The sequence below is a fragment of the Peromyscus eremicus genome, chromosome 15 (assembly GCF_949786415.1).
Source record: "Peromyscus eremicus chromosome 15, PerEre_H2_v1, whole genome shotgun sequence".
NCBI lineage: Eukaryota > Metazoa > Chordata > Mammalia > Rodentia > Cricetidae > Peromyscus > Peromyscus eremicus.
Window position 1 is genome coordinate 45,746,319 of NC_081431.1, and position 21,299 is coordinate 45,767,617.

Here is a 21,299-nt window from a genome sequence, read left to right on the forward strand (position 1 = left end):
TTTATACAAGTGAATTTATTTTGGGGAATGACTCAAGTCCAGGCACCTATGAGAATCTAATACTTTCATAAATGTAAATTCAAACTGGAAGAGATTGCTGAGTTCTACAGCTTTCTAAAGTGAGCAAAAAAGACAGGGCCTATTCTTGAGTTCATATTTGTCTCATTCACATTGATCTCCAATACTCACCATTTTAACAGATACGTTTTTGAGGATTTTCTTCTTCTTTTTGCATTATTTCTTTGATTCTCTTACTTTTGGTCCACTTATTTGATGCTTTTGTCAGTGGTTTTAAAATGCATACCTGAGAAGTCCTCTTACAAATTTCATTTCATATTTGTAATTTATCAGTTCCCTGCTAAAGAAACAAAGACAAAACCCAACAAATGGATGTACTAAAATATCAACATATAATCTACAAAATTTACTAGTTAATTAAATATTTGTAATATAATCTATCACTATTATTAACATACCACCTATGTAATTACTTTGTTATAGAAATACAAACCTTCACTATTTATTCATAAAAAAAAGAGATGGGAGAATATTAATTTTGCTTCTTATAACCTATTCACTTTCCTTGCCAGGAGTGACTTAATAACCCAAATCTTGAGAAAAAGCAAAAATTCCAAAGTGTCTCTGAGATCTGAAAATATAAGAACAAATTTTCATCTTTAGAATTTAAACTATTCTATTATAAAGACTCATTCATACTGTTCAAACACAGATGTCTCTGCGGTAAAAACCTTCCTTTACTGTATTTAACATAGTTGTGTGGTTTCTGCTCAAATCCATTTCTTCTCTATTTCTCTAATTTATATTTTAACAAGACGATTCTGGCAGTTGTTGCTGCAGGAATGGAACAGACCTCCAAGTGTGAATGTGTGATTTTACACTTGAGTCTGTTGGACTGGTCACATTTTAGGAATCAGAACATAAGTCAGTTCAAGGATGGCACTGCCACGCTGGGGAGGGCTGATGCAGCTAGACTACAAGCACATAAGTGTAATGAACTATAGGGTGACACCCTTATACATTGACTTTAAGATGACAGAATTTTTAAAAGTTTACAAAATGAAATTTTGTAAACTTTTAAAAATCTACAAAATGAAACTAATCACTTGAGGTGGCAAGATGTTTCAGTGGGTACAGACAGTTGTTGAACAAACCTGATAACCTAAGTTTGATCTCTATAGCTCACTTAAATTTGGATAGAGGAAACTGGTTTCACAGTACTTTCCTCTGACATCCACATTCATGCCTTGGCATACAGGTACACACAAACACACAAAATATGGACAGAAACTCTAATAATACCTTTTAAAATGTTCCAAAGGAGACTTGTATTGGCCATTTAAAAACTCTTGTTTGGCTATATATACATACATATATATATATATATTCTATATTTAAAGTTATTTTTAGTTGTATATAAAATGTGAAGATTACACAATTATAATATATATATATATTTTAACTTACATAGATTTCAAACAGGGTCTCATGCTGTCCAAGTTGACCTTAAACTTGTTATGAAGCCAAAGATGTTCTTAAACTTTAGAGCTCCCTACCTCTCTCTACCTATCAAGTGCAGATTCTAGAAGTTTCTCTCCAGATCTGGTTTGCCATTGTGCTGGTAATCAAATGCATTGCGTCTCACATGCTCTCCAAGCACTAAATTCCCAGTACAACACTGCATAGTATATTATGAGAGTCATATTGCATGTACTGTACAAGTGCATCCCTATACTTATCTTCTCTGTGAATTTTATAGTGAAAATATAATTCCAACCAGACTTTGAAACACACAATCCATTATTGATGTCTTTGTTCATCATGCTACATAGCAGCCTATAGGATCTTCCTGTTCTTAAATGTAAAATTACCCTATGATTAGCATTTACCAATTATCTCTTCTTCTCAACCTTCTCATAAAAATATCATGGAGTATTTGCTTTTTATTTTCATTTATTTTCTAGAAGAAATTTTGTACATAGAGATAAAGAAGTTGTATCTATAATTTTTCATTTTCAAGAAAATTTTCTTCACTTAAAGGGTTTTAATATGTTAAATGAGATCCCTTATTTCACTATTTTTAATCACTAATTTTGGTATTTAAGTTAACATAAATTGAATGCTTCAACAATATTGACATGAGTCAATAGAGTGAGTAATACTGCCCTCTTCAATGTGGGCTTTTATTGTCCAGTCATTTAGGAACTCCTCTTCCTTCCTTCTTCCCTTTTTCCTTCCTTCCTTCCTTCCTTCCTTCCTTCCTTCCTTCCTTCCTTCCTTCCTTTCTTCCTTCCTTCCTTTCTTCCTTCCTTCATTCCTACTCTTCTCCCTTCTTTCTCTCATTACCTTTCTCTATCCTGCTCCTCTCACTCCTACCCTCCCTCTTCTCCTTCCTCCTTTCCTTCTTTAACTTCTAGTTCTTATTTGCTTGCTTTATTATATTTTAAGAGAATCTGAAGAATGAGTCCTGGTAAGTGAACAGGAGATGATCTTTGTTTTCACACACTAAGAATACACATGGGTAATTCTGTGTGAGGACAAAACTCATACTCAGAAATATGACTATAGAATATCTATAGGCTACCTTTAATACTCAGTGCTCATAACCTTTACAATAGGTCATCAATGCTTATACAAACTTTACAGGTGAAACTAATTTTATATAGCACAAAATTTTACATCTGAAAATCTGGAAACAACTTCTTTCAAAAGTTTTGGCTTAATTTCACTTAACTTTGACTTTTTCATTACCAGTTACTATGTAAATTACCAAGACACAATGTGCAATCCAACACATTTCAATTTTATTTATCCAACAAGATATAAGCTTAGTGGCTTTATTTCCCATCACTTACATTAAATAATTAGTGCTGAATAATAAAATTACAAAGTTTTCTTTTCAATTAAGACTTTCACATACTTGTACCAAAAGTGGTTTGCGGTTCTATGTACAATATCTACACAAGTGTCATTATGACCTAAAAGCTTTTTGCATTTTTATGCACTTTAGTCTGAAATGTTTACTGCTTCTATAGCTTTTTGCAATTACAGTGAAGTGAGGCAGAAAATAGCAGTTCAAAAAATGTATTCAAGTAATGAAGTTGGAACCATTAGTTTCAAAGCTCTTGTTATTTTAGTAAATATTTAATCTTCCTAACAGCATGGGTTCCTAATTGATCTTTAAGTATTATAGTTCCTGGACATTTCTAATTGACTTCTAATTGCTACATTAAGGCAGTTAGACAATAAAGTGTAATGAATGGTTGAGATTTTTACAGTTAAATAAATCAACAGAATGTAATAAATTTTAAAATTCATCTTTATCATTGAAATTTGAAACAGAGTGTAAGAAAGTCCATATATTTGACCAGGTTCTTTTCAACTTGAAGCAATCTACTAATTTAAAAAGAAACAAAGTAAGTATTTAATATATATTAATATATACCATATATGTAAAATATTAATAAAGAATTAATAGCTTTTATAATAGCAATTTTATTAATTTCCAGGTTCCTACATGTTTAGTATTGTTTTTTTGAATCACTTTTAATATTTGTCATCTACTTCACTGGGAGTAAGTGAACTACTTTCATTAATTTGTGAGGAATTTATTAAGCATACAATTCATATATGCAAAGTATGGTATAATAAGCCAATGTAAGATAAAGTGTTACAACTCTTACAATTAACACATAAATACTTTTTATAATGAATGGTTGTAACTTAGTCTATGGTAGCATGAAAACATTGAGATTTCTTCTATTCAGTTCTATTAGTGTAACAATTATTCACTCTCCACTACCACCCCCTCAGCCTCATTCCCCATTCTCTATCAAATGTACACTGACTTATAATTTATTATAAATTTATATATAATAAATTTCATTTGTTTTTTTTTGCTCATAAATAATAAAAAGTAACATTTTATTTGTCTGTTCCTGGATATTTCAGGAACAGCCACACACAACATGATTTCCTTTTTTCCCCTTGGGTAGATGAAGTAGCAGAACATTGTAAGAAGGTAGATAAACCAGGTACTTTCACAGATAAGGCAATAAGGAATCAAGAATAGAACACATGGATCTATTGAGCACCACAAAAAGACAAAAAAAAATCTATAAGTGGGGACAATGAAGAAAGAGCAGAAATTCAAGCTAAAGTTATGTGAAACATTCAGTGAAATTGTAGGCAGGAGAAGCTTTATATCCTGCAGTGGCTCTAGCAGAAGCTGAAGTTCCAGGGTAGTTTATTGTTGTGTCACTATAATTCCTCTCTTTTATGGACAAAGCCTACAGGGAAAAGAGATGAACCTAAGCTGCATGTCACATTTCCCATAGCAAGAGTTGTGTAACTTCTCCCACTACCTGGTTACAATATCTTCACATGCATTCTACATTGACTACGAAAAATATCATTTAGTCCATCAGCCATCTGGAAACATCTCCATAATCATGTAGTGAACCTGATTCATCAGTGATATGTGTCATACAATAGCATGTAGGAAAAGATGACCACAGTGAGATACCCTCTGAACACTCCTTTCTCGGGTCTCAGAGTACTTTCCATAGGTTATCAACCATCCTAAGGGGCATGCAGTGACTGTATTAACAGGGAAGTATACTACCATATCTATCCCATATGGAGAAAGATAGCTATATAGGGATTGCTTCTGCAGGTGCTCTGGCCTCTTCTTAAGAAATGACTTATCTTCCATCACAGAGTCTATGTCACTGTTCCTTTCCAAGTAATCTCTTTTTCCCTTGGTTGTTTTTCAAGAGCCAATTGTGTTATGACACATTTTTCTATTTATAGTTGCAAAAACGATATATTAACCACAGATTTAGGCACCCACAGCAGACACAAGAAACAATTACACCAGTATCTAGGTTAATGAGTTTACTTGGGTTATATTTAGAAGTAAAATGGGGCATTACTATAAAAATACAAGTAATTCAACTTTCCTTGAAAATAAACACATGCCAGCATAGGTGAGAGCTCAGAACATCTGAAACCCTGCATGTCCTTGGTCAACTTACAAAGCAGTTCCACCAAAAAAAGACCCATCGCCCATAACAACTTTTATTGCTAGTGTAACCTTTGGGATACATCTTATTAGTATTTTGCATTTACAATCTTACTATGTCTTGTAAGTTTTATAAGTTTCCTGTGACTTATAAGTTTCACTAACTTTCTAAGCTTTTATTTTGTGAGGGGTATTTTTTAATGAGACAATGTTTCAATTCAAAGGTAATAGTTATATAAAACTTTTGTAAGCCACAATAATCCAATAATAATAATAATAATAATAATTCAATAATAATAACTTCATAATGATGAACAAATTTGCTGAAACATTAAAACAAATTTTATAAAATAGATTCTACTGGAGATAGCACAGTAGATAATTTCATTTCCTAAATTAAAAATATAATATATTTACTCCAGTAATATGAAATATGTAAAGATATTGCAAAATCCACCATGTCATATTCCTGAAATCATACATATATTAATACTAAAAGATCTTTGGATATTAGGGAAAATACATGCTAGTGTTAAGAAATAACCTATGTGATTGAGAAAATTTCCCTCAGTGCATTAAAAGAAAAAGAAAGAAAGAAAAAAAAGAATTCTGCCTTTGTACATATCTAGAGTTAGTGACTTGAAATGCATGATGCACAGTTTCAAAGTAAAAATAAAAATTCTCTTTATAAGCTTCAAGTTGGATAAAGAAAAGGAACAGGTACTTGAGGTATCAAGTGATACAGTTAAGATTTATTCCTCCAGTGTTTTCTCAGCCATTGTGCAAATGATAATTTCTAGTCATAAAGGAGTAGCCAGCTGGAGAAGGACAAACTATTTCCATTTGTTAATGAAACTTAAAATGATGCTAGCCAGTTTCAAAGTTATTTATATTCAGAATCAAATAGTGAGAGCACCATAAATATTAAAAAATGAAAAAGTACTAAGCCTATTCAAGGATAATAATATATATACTTTGCCTACCAGAAACATTATCAAGAATGGAAATTTACAATAGTTTAATAAATTTCCATCTGCCAAACACAGACAGATATGGTAAGTATGATATTTGAAAAATAACTTCATAAGAAGAAAGAATAAAAAGAACAACTGAGAAGAAAGGAGGGAAAAAGTGGCGTATTGTGTCATCCTTTATTTATGTTGTGGTTAGAGTGAGAAATGAATGACATATGCTCACATATTTGAATACTTGTTCCTTAGTTGTTGACATAATTTTGGGATGGTCAGTGCTCTTAGTAGGTGTATCATTGCTGGAGGACGTATATCACTGGAGGAAGGATTTGAGGCTTATATAGCTTGGTACTACTTCCTGTTTTGATGTCTCAGCTTCCTGTGTGTAGATGAAATGCCATCTCCATATCCAGACACCAAGAATGGCTTTGTCCTCTTACAGACATGATTTCCTCTCCATAGAAGGCTGCAAATAGATCCATATCTGTCACCGTGCACAAAACTTAAGTCCAAGTGGATCAAAGACCTCAACATAAATCCAGGTACTCTGAACCTGATAGAAGAGAAAGTAGGAAGTAGTCTTGAATGCATTGGCATAGGAGATCACTTCCTAAATAGAACACCAGTAGCCCAGACACTGAGAGAAACAATCAATCAATGGGACCTCTTGAAACTGAGAAGGTTTTGTAGAGCAAAGGATACGGTCAACAAGGCAAAGCGACAGCCTATAGAAAGGGAAAAGGTCTTCACCAACCCCACATCTGACAGAGGACTGATATCCAGAATATATAAGGAACTCAAGAAATTAGACATCAAAATGCCCAACAGTCCAATTAAGAGATGGGCTATTGAACTAAACAGAGAATTCTCAACAGAGGAAACTCAAATGGCTGAAAGACATCTAAGGAATTACTCAACATCGTTAATCATCAGGGAAATGCAAATCAAAACGATTCTGAGATACCACCTTCACCTGTCAGAATGGCTAAGATCAAAAACACTGAAGACACCTTATGTTGGAGAGGATGTGGAGCTAGGGGAACTCTCCTCCACTGCTGGTGGGAATGCAAGCTTGTACAACCACTTTTGAAATCAAAATAGTGCTTTCTTAGAAAATTGGGAATCAATCTCTCCCAAGAGCCAGCTATAACACTCTTGAGCATATACCCAAGGAATGCTCAATCATACCACAAGTGCACTTGCTCAGCTGTGTTCATAGCAGAATTATTTGTAATAGCCAGAACCTGGAAACAACCTAGGTGCCCTTCAACTGAAGAATGGATAAATAAAATGTGGTACATATACACAATGGAATACTACTCAGCAGAGAAAAATAATGACACCATGAGATTTGTAGGCAAATGGATGGATCTAGAAAAAAATCATCCTGAGTGAGGTAACCCAGACTCAGAAAGACAAACATGGAAGGTACTCACTCATTGGAGGATACTAGGTGTAAAACAAAGATGACTAGACTGCTACTCACAACTCCAGGGAGGCTACCTAGAAAACTGGACCCCAAGAAAGACACAGTGATCACCCAATGATAGAGAAATAGATGAGATCTTCATGAACAAACTGGACATGAGTGGGGTAATAAAGGGCAAGGGTCAAGGGAAAGAGAGCTTAGGGGAGCGGGAAATCCCAGCTTGATCAACAATAGAGAGGGAGAACAAGGAATAATAGACCATGATAAATAAAGACCACATGAGAATAGGAAGAAGCAAAGTGCTAGAGAGGTCCACAGAAATCCACAAAGATACCTCTACAATAGACTACTGGCAATGGTTGAGAGAAAGCCCGAACTGACCTACTCTGGTGATAGAATGGCCCAACACCCTAATCGTCTTGCTAGAAACCTCATCCAACGATTGAGGAAACCGGATGCAGAGATTCATGGCCAGGCCCCAGGTGGTGCTCCGGGAGTCCAGTTGGCAAGAAAGAGGAGGATTTGTATGATCGAGAACTGTTGAGACCACGATTGGAAAAAAACAAAGGGACAAATAGCCAAACGAATGGAAACACATGAACTATGAACCCCCCAACTGGATCAGGCCTTCTGGATAAATGAGACAGTTGATTAGCTTAATCTGTTTGGGAGGCATCCAGGCAGTGGGACCAGGACCTGTACTCAGTTCATGAGCTGGCTGTTTGGAACCTGGGGCTTATACAGGGACACTTGGCTCAGCCTGGGAGGATGGGACTGGACCTGTCTGGACTGAATCTACCAGGGGAGTCTTTGCCATGAGGAGATGGGAATGTGGGATGGGCTGTGGGGGAGGCGGGGGAGGGGTCAGAGAACAAGGGAACTGTGGCTGATATGTAAAATTAAATTAAATTATAAAAAAAAAGATTTGTATGTCAAAATAAACTTTTTACTCCTTCAGTGTCTGGGTCATAGCATTTTATCACAGCAACAACAAAGTAATTAATACATTGCACTTTGAGATTCCTTCATTTAGAAATTCATTAAGCTATCCTCTGCACCAACGTCTAAGCATACTGACTTCAGTTTAAGGAACTTCAAACAAAGAGAAGCCTAAATAATTTTTCTAACTCACCATCTCTCTATTACCCATCTCTCTTTCATCAACATCTGTCCCTCTGCATTGTCCTTGGTGTTTTATTTGTGCCTTTAATGCTTCACTTATGGAAAACTAGATGAATGTGTACCTTCAGCATGGAATAACAGGTTCTCAAATATGTACTATTTAATTGATATTGAGCTAGGAGGAACATAATCTATGATAGAAAATGTTTCTATTGCTTCTTGAATTAAAAGATATTAAAGTGTGACTGCATATCTATAATACTAATTAGTATTTCTATCAAAATTAGGGAAATCTTACAGTTTCTTGCACTAAAAAGTAATTTATGAATATTTTAAGCATATTTTGAGATCACTCCTTTTCATGATGGCTTTATTAGGCTTCTATCTGAACTTGAAGGGTCTAAAGCATACACTATAATTTTGAACTTTTACCAAATTCTTTTAGTGTTAATTACTGAAAAAAATTAATTGCAACTTATAGTGTTACCTATCATAACTGTAATAAATATTACTCAAAGTTGTTCAAAATAATAATAATTTAGTGTTTGGCTGTCTCCATAATTAACTTGTTCAGCTATTGTATGGATGCATAAAATGTCTATAAAATGTAATATGTACCAATTTTTGCATTATCCTTGAAACATAATGTATATTGATTTTACTTTCATTGATAATGCTATTAAATCATAAGATTGAAATTATCAGAATTTTTAATAAAATCATAGCTTTAAGCTAGGTGATATGCAATTTCTCATTTTACTTAGGTCCACTTGAGCATTAAATTTGACTGCATCCTGTGGTTTTCCTTTCCTTAGTTTGTGAGGCATACTTAATTATGTAGTCGTACTTCATTTTAGATTTCCATACTTTGTCACACAAGAGATAAGCAATAAAAGTTCCTGTACACACAGCATTTTATTATTTGAATGAACATTATTTGTACTATACTAATTAAATAAATTTTACAGAGCTTCAAGTGATACTCAAGCTGTCAGCTTAGATATTAATTATTCTATTAGAGCAAAAGTAGTTTATGGTCAATTTATAGAAGCTCTGGATGCTGTAAATCTTAAGTGATGAGGAGGTCATACCCATTTACTATGGGAAGTCACAATAAATCTAGTTTTGATTGAAATTGTATATTTAAATTGTTCAATTTCAAATAGATTATATATTTTCTCATTATTCTTGTGATGAGTGTGGATGTTGAGGAATAGTTTAAGTATGAAAAGAATATATTCTGAATAACTAATTGAAGGCATTAAACTTCATGTTGTTTTTACTAATTAAGCCTTAGGGAAATGTGTGGATATTTCCAATTACCTTGAACTTCATAATGCCATCAGCAATTTGTGCAGCGTCTGTTCTTCACATCTCTTCACATAAAATAGCCAAAGACAGACAATTCAGTCTTGGATTTTATTTGATAAAAAATAAACAAGCACATCTACTGCTTAATTATAGTATGTCTTCAAAAGGGCAAAAATATAAAATAAAGTATACTTATGGGTCGTGAAACATGATATCAGAGAAATATATCTATTCCTTTTGAAAAATACAAAGCATAAAATATATTGCTTATTATTTTGTAATTTGGAAAATCTTCAAAATGAGAAGAAAATAATCAGAGAGAATATATATTAGTTATTTATTAAATACATGTAGAGAATGTAAATTATAAAAACCAAGAAAATTTGAGATATCCTTCAAATATTAAGGTTCAAATATTTTTTTTTAAAGATTTATTTATTATGTATACAGGAGAGGGTGTCAGATCTCATTACAGATGGTTGTGAGCCACCATGTAGGTGCTGGGGATTGAACTCAGGACCTCTGGAAGAGCAGTTGGTGTTTTTAACCTCTGAGCCATCTCTCCATCCCCTCAAATATTTTTATAACTTATAGAAATTGAACATTTTTCTGTAGACTGAAGTTTCTTGGTCCTGCCTGGTCCTGCCTGGGCAGCAACCATTTCATAAAATAATCACTCAAAGGCTTAATATTAATTACAAACTGGTGTATGGCTCAGGCTTATTGCTAGCTAGCTCTAACATCTTAAATTAACTCATTTCTATTAATCTATGTATCACCACCACCTGTCTTGTGGCTTTACCTGTGTTCTATCACATCTTGCTCCCCTGGAGGCTCATAGCATCTCCCCAACTCCACCTTTCTTTTCCTTTTATTTGTCTTGGATTTCTCACCTGACTATATCCTGTTTCTCAATAGGCCAAAACAGCTTCTTTATTAATCAATAGTAGCAATACATACTCACATTGTGCAGAAAGACCATCAAACAGCACTTTTGCTTTTATTATGAATGTTAATATTTCCAAATGTGGCTTAGAAAAGGATTTCATTGATATAGTGGCTAATTTATATATACTTACATATAAACACATATGCTCTTTTGAAACTATATACAATACACACATATGCATTTGTCAAATTTCAAAAAAGGATCATTTCTGTATGTTAGTAAATATAAAATTTGAACAGAACCATGCTGCTGGTTGCTGGCAGAAGAAGAATTTGTGTTTTCTTTTGGATGTCATCCCTGGTTGGTTGCCCTTTAAACATGATATTGATAAGAACAATTGGGGAGTTTTTGAAGGAATTATGGGTCAAATACATTACGTACATGTAGGGAAATCTTAAGGAATAAATAAAAATAAGTGTTCAAAAAGAAATAAATACTTTTATCTTGTCAATAAAATTTTATTTTCTTAATTGATTTTGAATATTAGATAAACATGTTACTAGAATTTTTAAATTTTTGTTACTCCAGTGAATTTAAACTGAAATAAGTGACAAATGCAAATATGTACATATATCATAACCAAATAAGATATATAATGTTATACATTAAAAATACTTTAAAATACATTAAAAATACAGAATTATTTAAACAAATAATAAGAAAATGTATACTTGAATAAGTATCAGATGCATTATTTTATTAAATATATCTAAAACTTTATGATAAAAATGTTACAGTTACTAGTCAACTCACATAGTATTGTCTGATCAAATGAGATGGAAGGGACCTTTACTCTTCTAGAAGAGTTAGGCAATTTCAAGAAAATGTAACATTTCTTTGCCCAGTAAAGTAATATTCCACATTTCTCCCTTTTTGTCTAAATAAAAATGAAGTTTTTAACTTTAACATAGTAAGACTATATGCTAGAAGAACAGTTACCAAGTAAGTATTACATTTACAATGGTCAGTCCATTTGTATTTGGCAAATTCAATAAAACTATTCTATTATTTATCCTTTCTGTGTGAATCCAAAGTTTTGTACCTAATTTACCTTCTATCATAACTAAGAAAAACTGTAGCTATATCTATCTAGTTTTCACCCCCATCAAAGACTACAGATGGATAAAATATTACTTGAATAAACAGAAAGTGCCGTGCAAGCCACTTTCAAAACTATAGAAAAGACAGACACATCTGGATGCCTGGGTAGTCGCCTAATGTTCCTCTGCAACATTGAGCCATCCATTTTCAGCCTTTAGACCTACAAAATCTGGGGGACTTTTCTATGAAGCAGCAATTTTGAAGTACTATCCCACCTTATCTTGGAAAAGTTTGGCAGTCTTTTCCCCTTGTGTCTTGCTTCTCCAATTTGTACAGCATATTGTCAGCAGTCAAGGCAAGGACAGTTTCTTGCCTATATAACTAGCTTTGCCATAATCAAAGTAAACTCCATATGGAGGTATTTTGATGATCATATCTGTTGGAGCCTGCTGACAGTCAGCTGGGTAGCTGGGTTGAGGCGTGCAGATTGTAGGGACAATGAAGAAGACAGAAAAGAGTCCAGAGGACTGCCAGTCAATGCCGGACAGCCATGAGTTTATTTCACAGCCAGCTTATACACAGTTTTGAAGGACAGAGTTAGAACAATGCACAGTACAGGCATTCAACTACTGTTTATCCTTCTTGCATCAAGGAGCAGGCAGTTTCATTTTCTATCTCAATGTACCTCTGGTTGGCACCAGCAGCCTGTGTCTAGCTAGATAGTGTGTTCATTCCTGTGGGCTAATCAGGACTTTCTAACAGCCTTGGAGCAAACAAGCTTGAACTCTATTGACTCAGAATAGACTTCAGATTGAAACTGGGAAACTGACTCAGTTGTGGGCTCATACACATATCCTTTATTTGAAGTAAGTTGGTGTTGCCAGGAGCAAACATGTCTCATTGTCAATGAAAAGTCCTATGTTTATAAAACATCTTATATGTCCTATTCTGCATGTCTTTGAAGTGTTTGAAGATCATCTATCTATACAAAATAAATCTCTGTATGATCTTGAAAATGTATCTAACATAACTACACATTTGATTGTTATAGATGACTAACTACTAACCTTCTTTTCATACTTATCCTAAAAGGTGGATAATAACAGCTTTCAAGGACTAGATCTTGACCACAAAAGTTAAAATGAACTGCAAAGGTGCAATGCCTTAAACAAGAGTAGAAACATATATACTGTATTTTGTAACAAAAATAACCTTAAATTTGTATCAGTATACAAAAATCCCTTGAAGAGGAGTAGAAACATATATACAGTATTTTATAATAAAAATACCTCAAATTTACATCAATAGAGAAAAATCCATAGCAATGTAAAATACCTGAGATGAATAGTTGTTTTTTAAATTGAAAGTGGATTAAATAATCTACCATTTTATCCTGTTGTTCCTATATCCCCCTATTTCTTTTAAGAAAAATATCCTAGAATCTAAACTCCCTTGCTTATTTCCTTCTCTGACAATGACCAATAATAATTTACAACCAATTCCACCAAATGATGACAAACATCCATAAAACACTGAATAACCAAAACTATCTACCCTACCTCTTGGGAATGTGTGCATTGTGTTCTGAAAATTATTTTCTATTGTCTGGGGGTGGTGATATCTTTGGGAAAACAGAATAGTCATGTCCTGGAAAAACTAGTTGTAACTTTTGTCATCCAATCTCAAAACTGTTCCCAGGCAGAGGGATTAGTATATGTGTCACCTCTCATGTACTTTTTCTTGGTATATTTCTTTTTGTCAGTAGCCAAGATTTCCAGGAGGTCTCCTCTGATCAAACCTGATCTCTATTAATCTTGAAGGAACCATAACCTCTTCCCCAATGCAATACATTTTCTGAATTCTATTTTTTTTTAATTTTTATTTTGCAATACAATTCAGTTCTACATATCAGCCACAGATTCCCTTGTTCTCCCCCCTCTCCCCCCTCACCTTCCCCCCAGCCCGCCCCCCATTCCAATCTCCTCCAGGGCAAAGCCTTCCCCACAGACTGAGATCAACCTGGTGGACTCAGTCCAGGTAGGTCCAGTCCCCTCCTCCCAGGCCGAGCCAAGGGACCCTGCATAGGCCCCAGGTTTCAAACAGCCGACTCATGCAGTGAGCACAGGACCCGGTCCCACTGCCTGGATGCCTCCCAAACAGATCAGGCCAATCAACTGTCTCACCCACTCAGAGGGCCTGATCCAGTTGGTGACCCCTCAGCCATTGGTTCATATTTCATGTGTTTCCGTTTGTTTGGCTATTTGTCTCTGTGCTTTATCCGACCTTGGTCTCAACAATTCTCGCTCATATAAACCCTCCTCATTCTCATTAATTGGACTCCCAGAGATCCACCTGGGGTGAAGGGCGAGGGTCCAGGGAAAGAGAGCTTGGGTGAGTGGGAGATCCCAGCTGGATCAACAACAGAGAGGGAGAACAAGGAATAGGAGACCATGGTAAATGAAGACCACATGAGAATAGGAAGAAACAAAGTGCTAGAGAGGTCCACAGAAATCCACAAAGATACCCCCACAACAGACTGCTGGCAATAGTCAAGAGACAGTCCGAACTGACCTACTCTGGTGATGGGATGGCCAAACACCCTAATTGTCGTGCTAGAAACCTCATCCAACTACTGAGGGATCTGGATGCAGAGATCTGAATTCTATTTTAAAGGTGAATCATCCCTAAAGTTTCTAGGTTGCTTTAATCCAGCAGTCACTTAGTCAATACAACACCATACAGGACCCAGACACCCTGTGTATTACTCATCTTTATGTGGCTTATTCTTTTTACATTACTTTACTCTCTCTTTAAAGACTATTGCTTTAAAACTATTTCTTCCTATGACTGTCTATACTCATTTTCTTTTCTTTCTCAAGCCTATACACAGTTTTAAACACACTGTAACTTATTTAGAGGTTTTTTCCATCTGTAATTGTCTTCACTGTGTATCTATATACTTTTCTGCCATTGTGAGCCAAACCTTAAACTACTAAGCAGCTTTGTACTGGCTGCTGCATCTGCCCGGCCCAGGTCAGTGAAAGCTGAGCTTAATGTTGTGAGCGTGTCCAAGAGCTACATTCAACAAGGAACTGTGTTCAACTGCCCAAGGCGTGTCCAAGAGCTACATTCAACAAGGAACTGTGTTCAACTGCCCAAGCTCTAGGAACTTGGTCACTGCATTGTGGCAGGTGTTTTTACTCATTTTCTCTTTTCACTTAGTGTAAAAAAGACTGTATGCTCTGTTTTATGTCAGAGCATCTTAAAGGAGCCATGTCCTTTTTTTCTTTTTCTTTCTTTCTATTTTCTTTCAGCTTTCTGAGGCCCTATGTGAAATTTAGGCCCCATGTTGGAACACCAAATGTAGTAGTCTTTCTTTTGGGCCACCAGACAGTTCCCAAACTATGCTATCGAGACATAGTTTTAGTTATGAATGCTCGGTCTTATCTTCTGCTTGTCCCACTAGCTCTTATAAATAAATTAACTTGTTTCTCTTCATCTATGTTTTACCTTGGGGCCTTTTATCTTTCTTTCATTCTGTATGTCTTTCTTATTTCCTCTGTATCTGGCTGGCTGTTGCTGCCTGACTCCTGGCTGCAGGTTTCTTCCTTTTTTTCTCCCATGTTCTCTATTCTCTCTCATTCTCCTCTCTCTTCTTTTCTCTCCCCCTACTTATTCTCTATGCCCACCAGACCTAGTCATCCCTCTTATGCCTAGCTATTGGCCAGTCAACTGTTTATTAGACCAATCAGGTACCTTAGGCAATCAAGGTAAAACAGCAACATATCTTTACATAATTAAACAAATGCAGTATAAGCAGAAGTAACACATCTTTACCTAGTTAAATGCAGCATAAACAAATGTAAGATCTTTACATAGTCAAAGTAATATTCTGCAACAAAAACAAGTGCAACCCATCTTTGCCTAGTTAAAGTAATGTTCCACAACACATTGTGTGTGGTTCCATCACTGAACTGCGTTCCATAAGAAAACAGGCTAAGCAATTCACGATGAACATACTTGGCATTCCTCTGTGAACTCTACACCAGCTCTTTTGTCGAGGTTCCTGTTGTGCTTGTGTTCCTGTCCTGACTTGCTTCATTGATGAACAGTAATGTGGAGGTGTAAGTCAAATAAACTCTTCTTCCCCAAGTTGATTTTGGTTAGCGTGCTACCTAACATCAATAATAACCCTGACTAGGACAATCCTTGTCACTATGGCCTTAATTTTATGGAAAATGATCTCACCAGAAAATAAAGCTTTAATATGGTCTCAAAGTCCCTTAGCCAATCCCCAGAATTCCATTGGTGACTAGCTCTAGGAGGTCTAACATGATGCATAAGTCTTTCTCAAACACAGAAGATTGCTTTTTATTCCACTGCTATTAGATAAACAATAATGCCAATAATAAGTTTATTTTCCTTGTGAAAATTCTACTTACATGTATTGTACTCTTTTTGAAATAGATTATATTTTCTAGCCAAACGTGTTAGTCCTTATCAGAGGTTTAAACAGAACTTTTTTATTATTTTCTAACCTTCAACTAATTTAGATTTTTCCAAGTCTATAAAATATCATATAGGGCCGGGCGGTGGTGGTGCACGCCTTTAATCCCAGCACTCGGGAGGCAGAGCCAGGCGGATCTCTGTGAGTTCGAGGCCAGCCTGGACTACCAAGTGAGTTCCAGGAAAGGCGCAAAGCTACACAGAGAAACCCTGTCTCAAAAAAACAAACAAAAAAAAATCATATAGGTATAGGAAATAGTCTCATATCTCAGTCTCAAGTATTGACTTAACACTCTAAAAGTTCTCATTCATCCTCAGGGAAAACTTTAAAAAAATTGGAATAAGTGTAGTTAACTTCCCCTCTATAGAACAATGTATTCATTATTTTCCCAAAGCTGTTGCTATCAATTTATTACAGGACATTCACAAGAATTACCACGTTTTCAATATTCTGATTCATAAACAAAATACAACAAAGCAAAACACATACCGAGACTTTGGACACCCTTACCCAAACCACCCACATGGTTGGGAGAATTGCAACTCCAGTACAAGGTATTCTAAAATCATTTGTTATCAGTCAGCTTCTAAGAAAGCACTTATGCAATAATGATAGTGAGGGATGCATTTCAAGAGATTTCTCTGCTGGGATGGTCAGTAATCAAAATTATTGAGACAGAATCCATCCACAAAAGGATGATTATCATAATTGTAATTGCTCATTGTTTCAAAAGTGTTGAACCCAAGGCCTTAAAATTACACTTTATTCACAACTCAGGTACCTGTTCATGGCCTCCCACAACCCGGTTGATTATTTTTACCTAATTATTTCTCATCTCACTTGTCAAGTGCCTACTTGCAAACCTCTCTTAGAATTACCCATCTGATCACATATACAGCATGTCCTTCAGAGCCAGAAAGGACATAAAGTCAATTGAACTCATTGCAACTACTTTGACCATTTTAATGTCACAATGCCTTTTATTCTATCTACAATCTTGACATTAAACATTAACTTTGGTTGTGCAAACTTTGCGTATATTTTATATTATTCATGTGACACTATACCTTGTTTTAACTCTCTTATTTAATAAACGTTCTTGGCTGTCCTGGAACTCACTCTGTAGATCAAGCTGGCCAAGACTGTTACACAGAGAAATTCTGTCTTGAAAGAAAAAAAATTAGAAAGGATTAGTGATTTCTTGGGTGCTGGTATAGAAGGAAAGATGGAGAGATTACAAAAGAGACACACAAAAATATTTGGAGATAGTGGAGAAATTCATGATCTTAGTTGAGGTGACATTTTCATGAATGTATATATGTCAAAATTCAATACATTAAAATTATATAAAAAATAAACTTTCTCCCATCCTGATTTCAATGTCCCTTGCTCATAGAATCCCTCCTCTCTCTCATAGACTGGAGTCATGGAGCTCAGCCTGGTGCCCGGCAGTAGATCTCTGCATCTGTTTCCATCAGTCACTGGATGCAGGCTCTATGATGACAATTAGGATATTCAGCCATCTAATCACCAGAGTAGGTCAGCTCAGGCACCCTCTTGACTATTGCCAGTAGTGTATGGTAGGGTCATCCTTGCAGGTTCATAGGAACTTCCCTAGCACTCTGTTTCTCTATATTTTCATGATGTCTTCATTTATCATGGTATCTCTTTCCTTGATCTCTCACTCTATCCCTGTTCCAGCTCTAACCTCCCGTTCCCCTATGTTCTCATTCCCCACCCCTTGCCCTCCATTACACTCACTCACCCTCAGTTTTCTCATGGAGATTTCATCTATTTCTCCTTTGCTGGGATATCCATGAGTCCTTCCTAGGGTCCTCTTGGCTAGCTAGCCAAACCAGTGGAAATGCATGAAATGTGGACCAATAGCTGAGGAGCTCCCATGGTACTAGACTAGGCCCTCTGGATAGATGAGACAGTTGTTTAGCTTGAACTGTTTAGATGACCTCCAGGCAGTGGGATTGGAACCTATCCCTGGAGCATGAGCCAGCTTTATGGAGCCTAGTACCTATGGTGGGACACTATGTGCAGCCTTGGTGGAGGGGCTTGGACCTGCCTCAACTAAAAAGAGAACTTTCTTATAGAAGAAACTCAAATGGTGAGATACACTTAAAGAAATGTCCAGTGTAACTGGATTTATGTTGAGGTCTTTGATCCACTTGGACTTGAGTTTTGTGCATGGTGACAGATATGGATCTATTTGCAATATTCTATATGTTGACATCCAGATATGCCTTGATAGAAGTGAAAGTAGGAATTAGACTTGAATGCATTGGCACAGGAGACCACTTCCTAAACTTCCTAAATATAACACCAGTAGAACAGACACTGAGAGAAACAATTAATAAGTGGGACCTCCTGAAACTGAGAAGCTTTTGTAGAGCAAAGGGCATGGTCAATAAGACAAAATGACAGCCTACAGAATGGGAAAAGATCTTCATCAACCCCACATCTGACAGAGGGCTGATCTCCAAAATATATAAAGAACTCAAAAAGCTAGACTTCAAAATACTGAACAATCCAATTAAAAAAATGGGCTACAGAGCTTAACAGAGAACTCTCATCAAAAGAATCTCAAATGGTTGAAAGATATTTAAAAAATTGTTCAAGTATCCTTAGTCATCAGGGAAATGCAAATCAAAACAACTCCGAGAAACCATATTACACCTGTCAGAATGGCTAAGGTCAAAAACACTGAAGACAGCTTATGTTTGAGAGGATGTGGAGCAAGGGGAACACTCTTCCACTGTTGGTGGGAATGCAAACGTACAGCCACTCTGGAAATCAGTATAGCAGTTTCTCAGAAAATTGGGGATAAGTCTTCCTCAAGACCCAGTTATACTACTTTTGGGCATATACCCAAGGAATGCTCAATCTTACCACAAGGACACATTTTTCAACTATGTTCATATCAACATTATTCGAAATAGTCAGAACCTGGAAAAAACCTAGATGACCCTCAACTGAAGAATGGACAAAGAAAATGTGGCACATATACACACACAATGGAGTACTACTCAGCAGTAAAAAACAATGATATCATGAAATTTGTAGGGAAATGGATGGAAATTGAAAATATTATCTTGAGTGAGATAACCCTGACTCAGAAGGACAAACATAGTATGTACTCACTCATAAGTGGATACCGAATGTGAGAGAAGGGATGACCAGACTGCAACCCACTTCTCCAGAGAGGCTAGCTAACAGGGAAAGACCCTAGGAGAACACATGGATGACTCTGCGAAGGAGAAGTGGATGAGATCTACATGAGTGGACTGGGTGTGGGAGATGGCAGAGGGCAAGGAGTAGGGGATGAGAACATAAGGAAATGGGAGGGTTGTAACTGCAACAGTTACAGAGTAGGAGGGAAGGGAGGAAAATACCATGATAGATGAGGACATCATGGGAATAGGAAGAGGCAGGGTGCTGGGGAGGCTCTCAGGAATCCACAAGGATGACCCCATCTTGGTCTGCTGGCAGTGGTCTAGTGGGTGCCTGGACTGGTCTACTCTGGTGACCGGTCTAGGGAATAACTTAACTGGCATCATAGAGCCTTTGTCCAGTGACTCATGGAGGCAGATACAGAGATCCATGGCCAGGCACTAGGCTGAGCTCTGGGAATCCAAGTGATAAGAGAGAGAGGAGGGATTCTGTGGGTGAGGGACCTTGAGATCATGATGGGAGGATATGCAGAGATGATGGGCCACACTATTGGAGGCCCATAAACTGTAGACTAGTGGCAATGAAGCCCCCAGGGGACTGGACTAGGCCCTCTGGATACGGAAGATGGTTGTTTGGCTCAAACTGTTTGGGGGGCACCCAGGTAGGAGGATCAGGATCTGTCTCTGGTCTATGGGCAAGCTTCTGGGAGTCTGGTGCCTTTGGTGTGACACCTTGCACAGGCTTGGTGCAGTGGGAAGTGGTTTGGACCTGCCTAGGCTCAGTGTGCTGGGCTCTGCTGACTTCCCATGGGAGACCTTGATGTGGAGATGCGGGATGGCTTGGGAAAGAGGGCTGGGGATGGAGGGAGGGAAGAGGGGGGATCTGTGGATAGTATGTGGAGTGAGTAGAAAATTTCTTAATAAAGAAAAATGAAAAAAAAAAAGAAATGTTCAACTTCCTTAGCCATCAAGGAAATGCTAATCAAACCACTTGAAGAGACCATCTTACACTGCCAGAAGGACTAAGATCAATAAAACTTGTGACAGCTCATACTGACAAGCATTTGGAATAAGGGTGATACTCATCCATTGCTGGTGGCCGTGCAAACTTGTACAGCTACTATGTTAATCAGTATAGTAGTTCCTCAGAAAGATGGGAATCAATCTACCTTAAGATACAGCTATATTATTTGGGCAGATACTCAAAGGTGCTTCATAGTACTCTACAGAAACTTGCTCAACTATGTTCATTGTTGCTCTATTCATAATACTCAGAAATTGGAAACAACCTAGAAATCCATCAACAGAATATTGGAAAGAAAATGTGGTACATTTCCACAATGGAAAAATATCTTAGCTGTTAAAAAAATGAACTTTGTAGGCAGAAGAATAGGAAAGAAAAAGTCATTCTGAATGAGTTAACCCAGATCCATAAAGATAAATATGATCAGTGCCTTATTCAGCCATTATCAGAGGGATTTCCACCTGCAGCAGATGGGACAAATACAGAGACTCACAGCCAAACATTATGCAGATAGAGATATGTTGGAACACACAGCTCTAAATGAGATATCTCCATCAACTCCCTTCCCTCAGAACTGGGCAGTAACTGTGCCTTGCTGGGCATGGAAGTATAAAGATCTGTTGGCCCAGTTCAAATGCTCTTCTGAGAATTGATCACATTTCCATCTGTCCCTTGGAAGCTCTTCTCTTCATTCTAATTTGCTAATTTTAATCTGCTATGAGCTG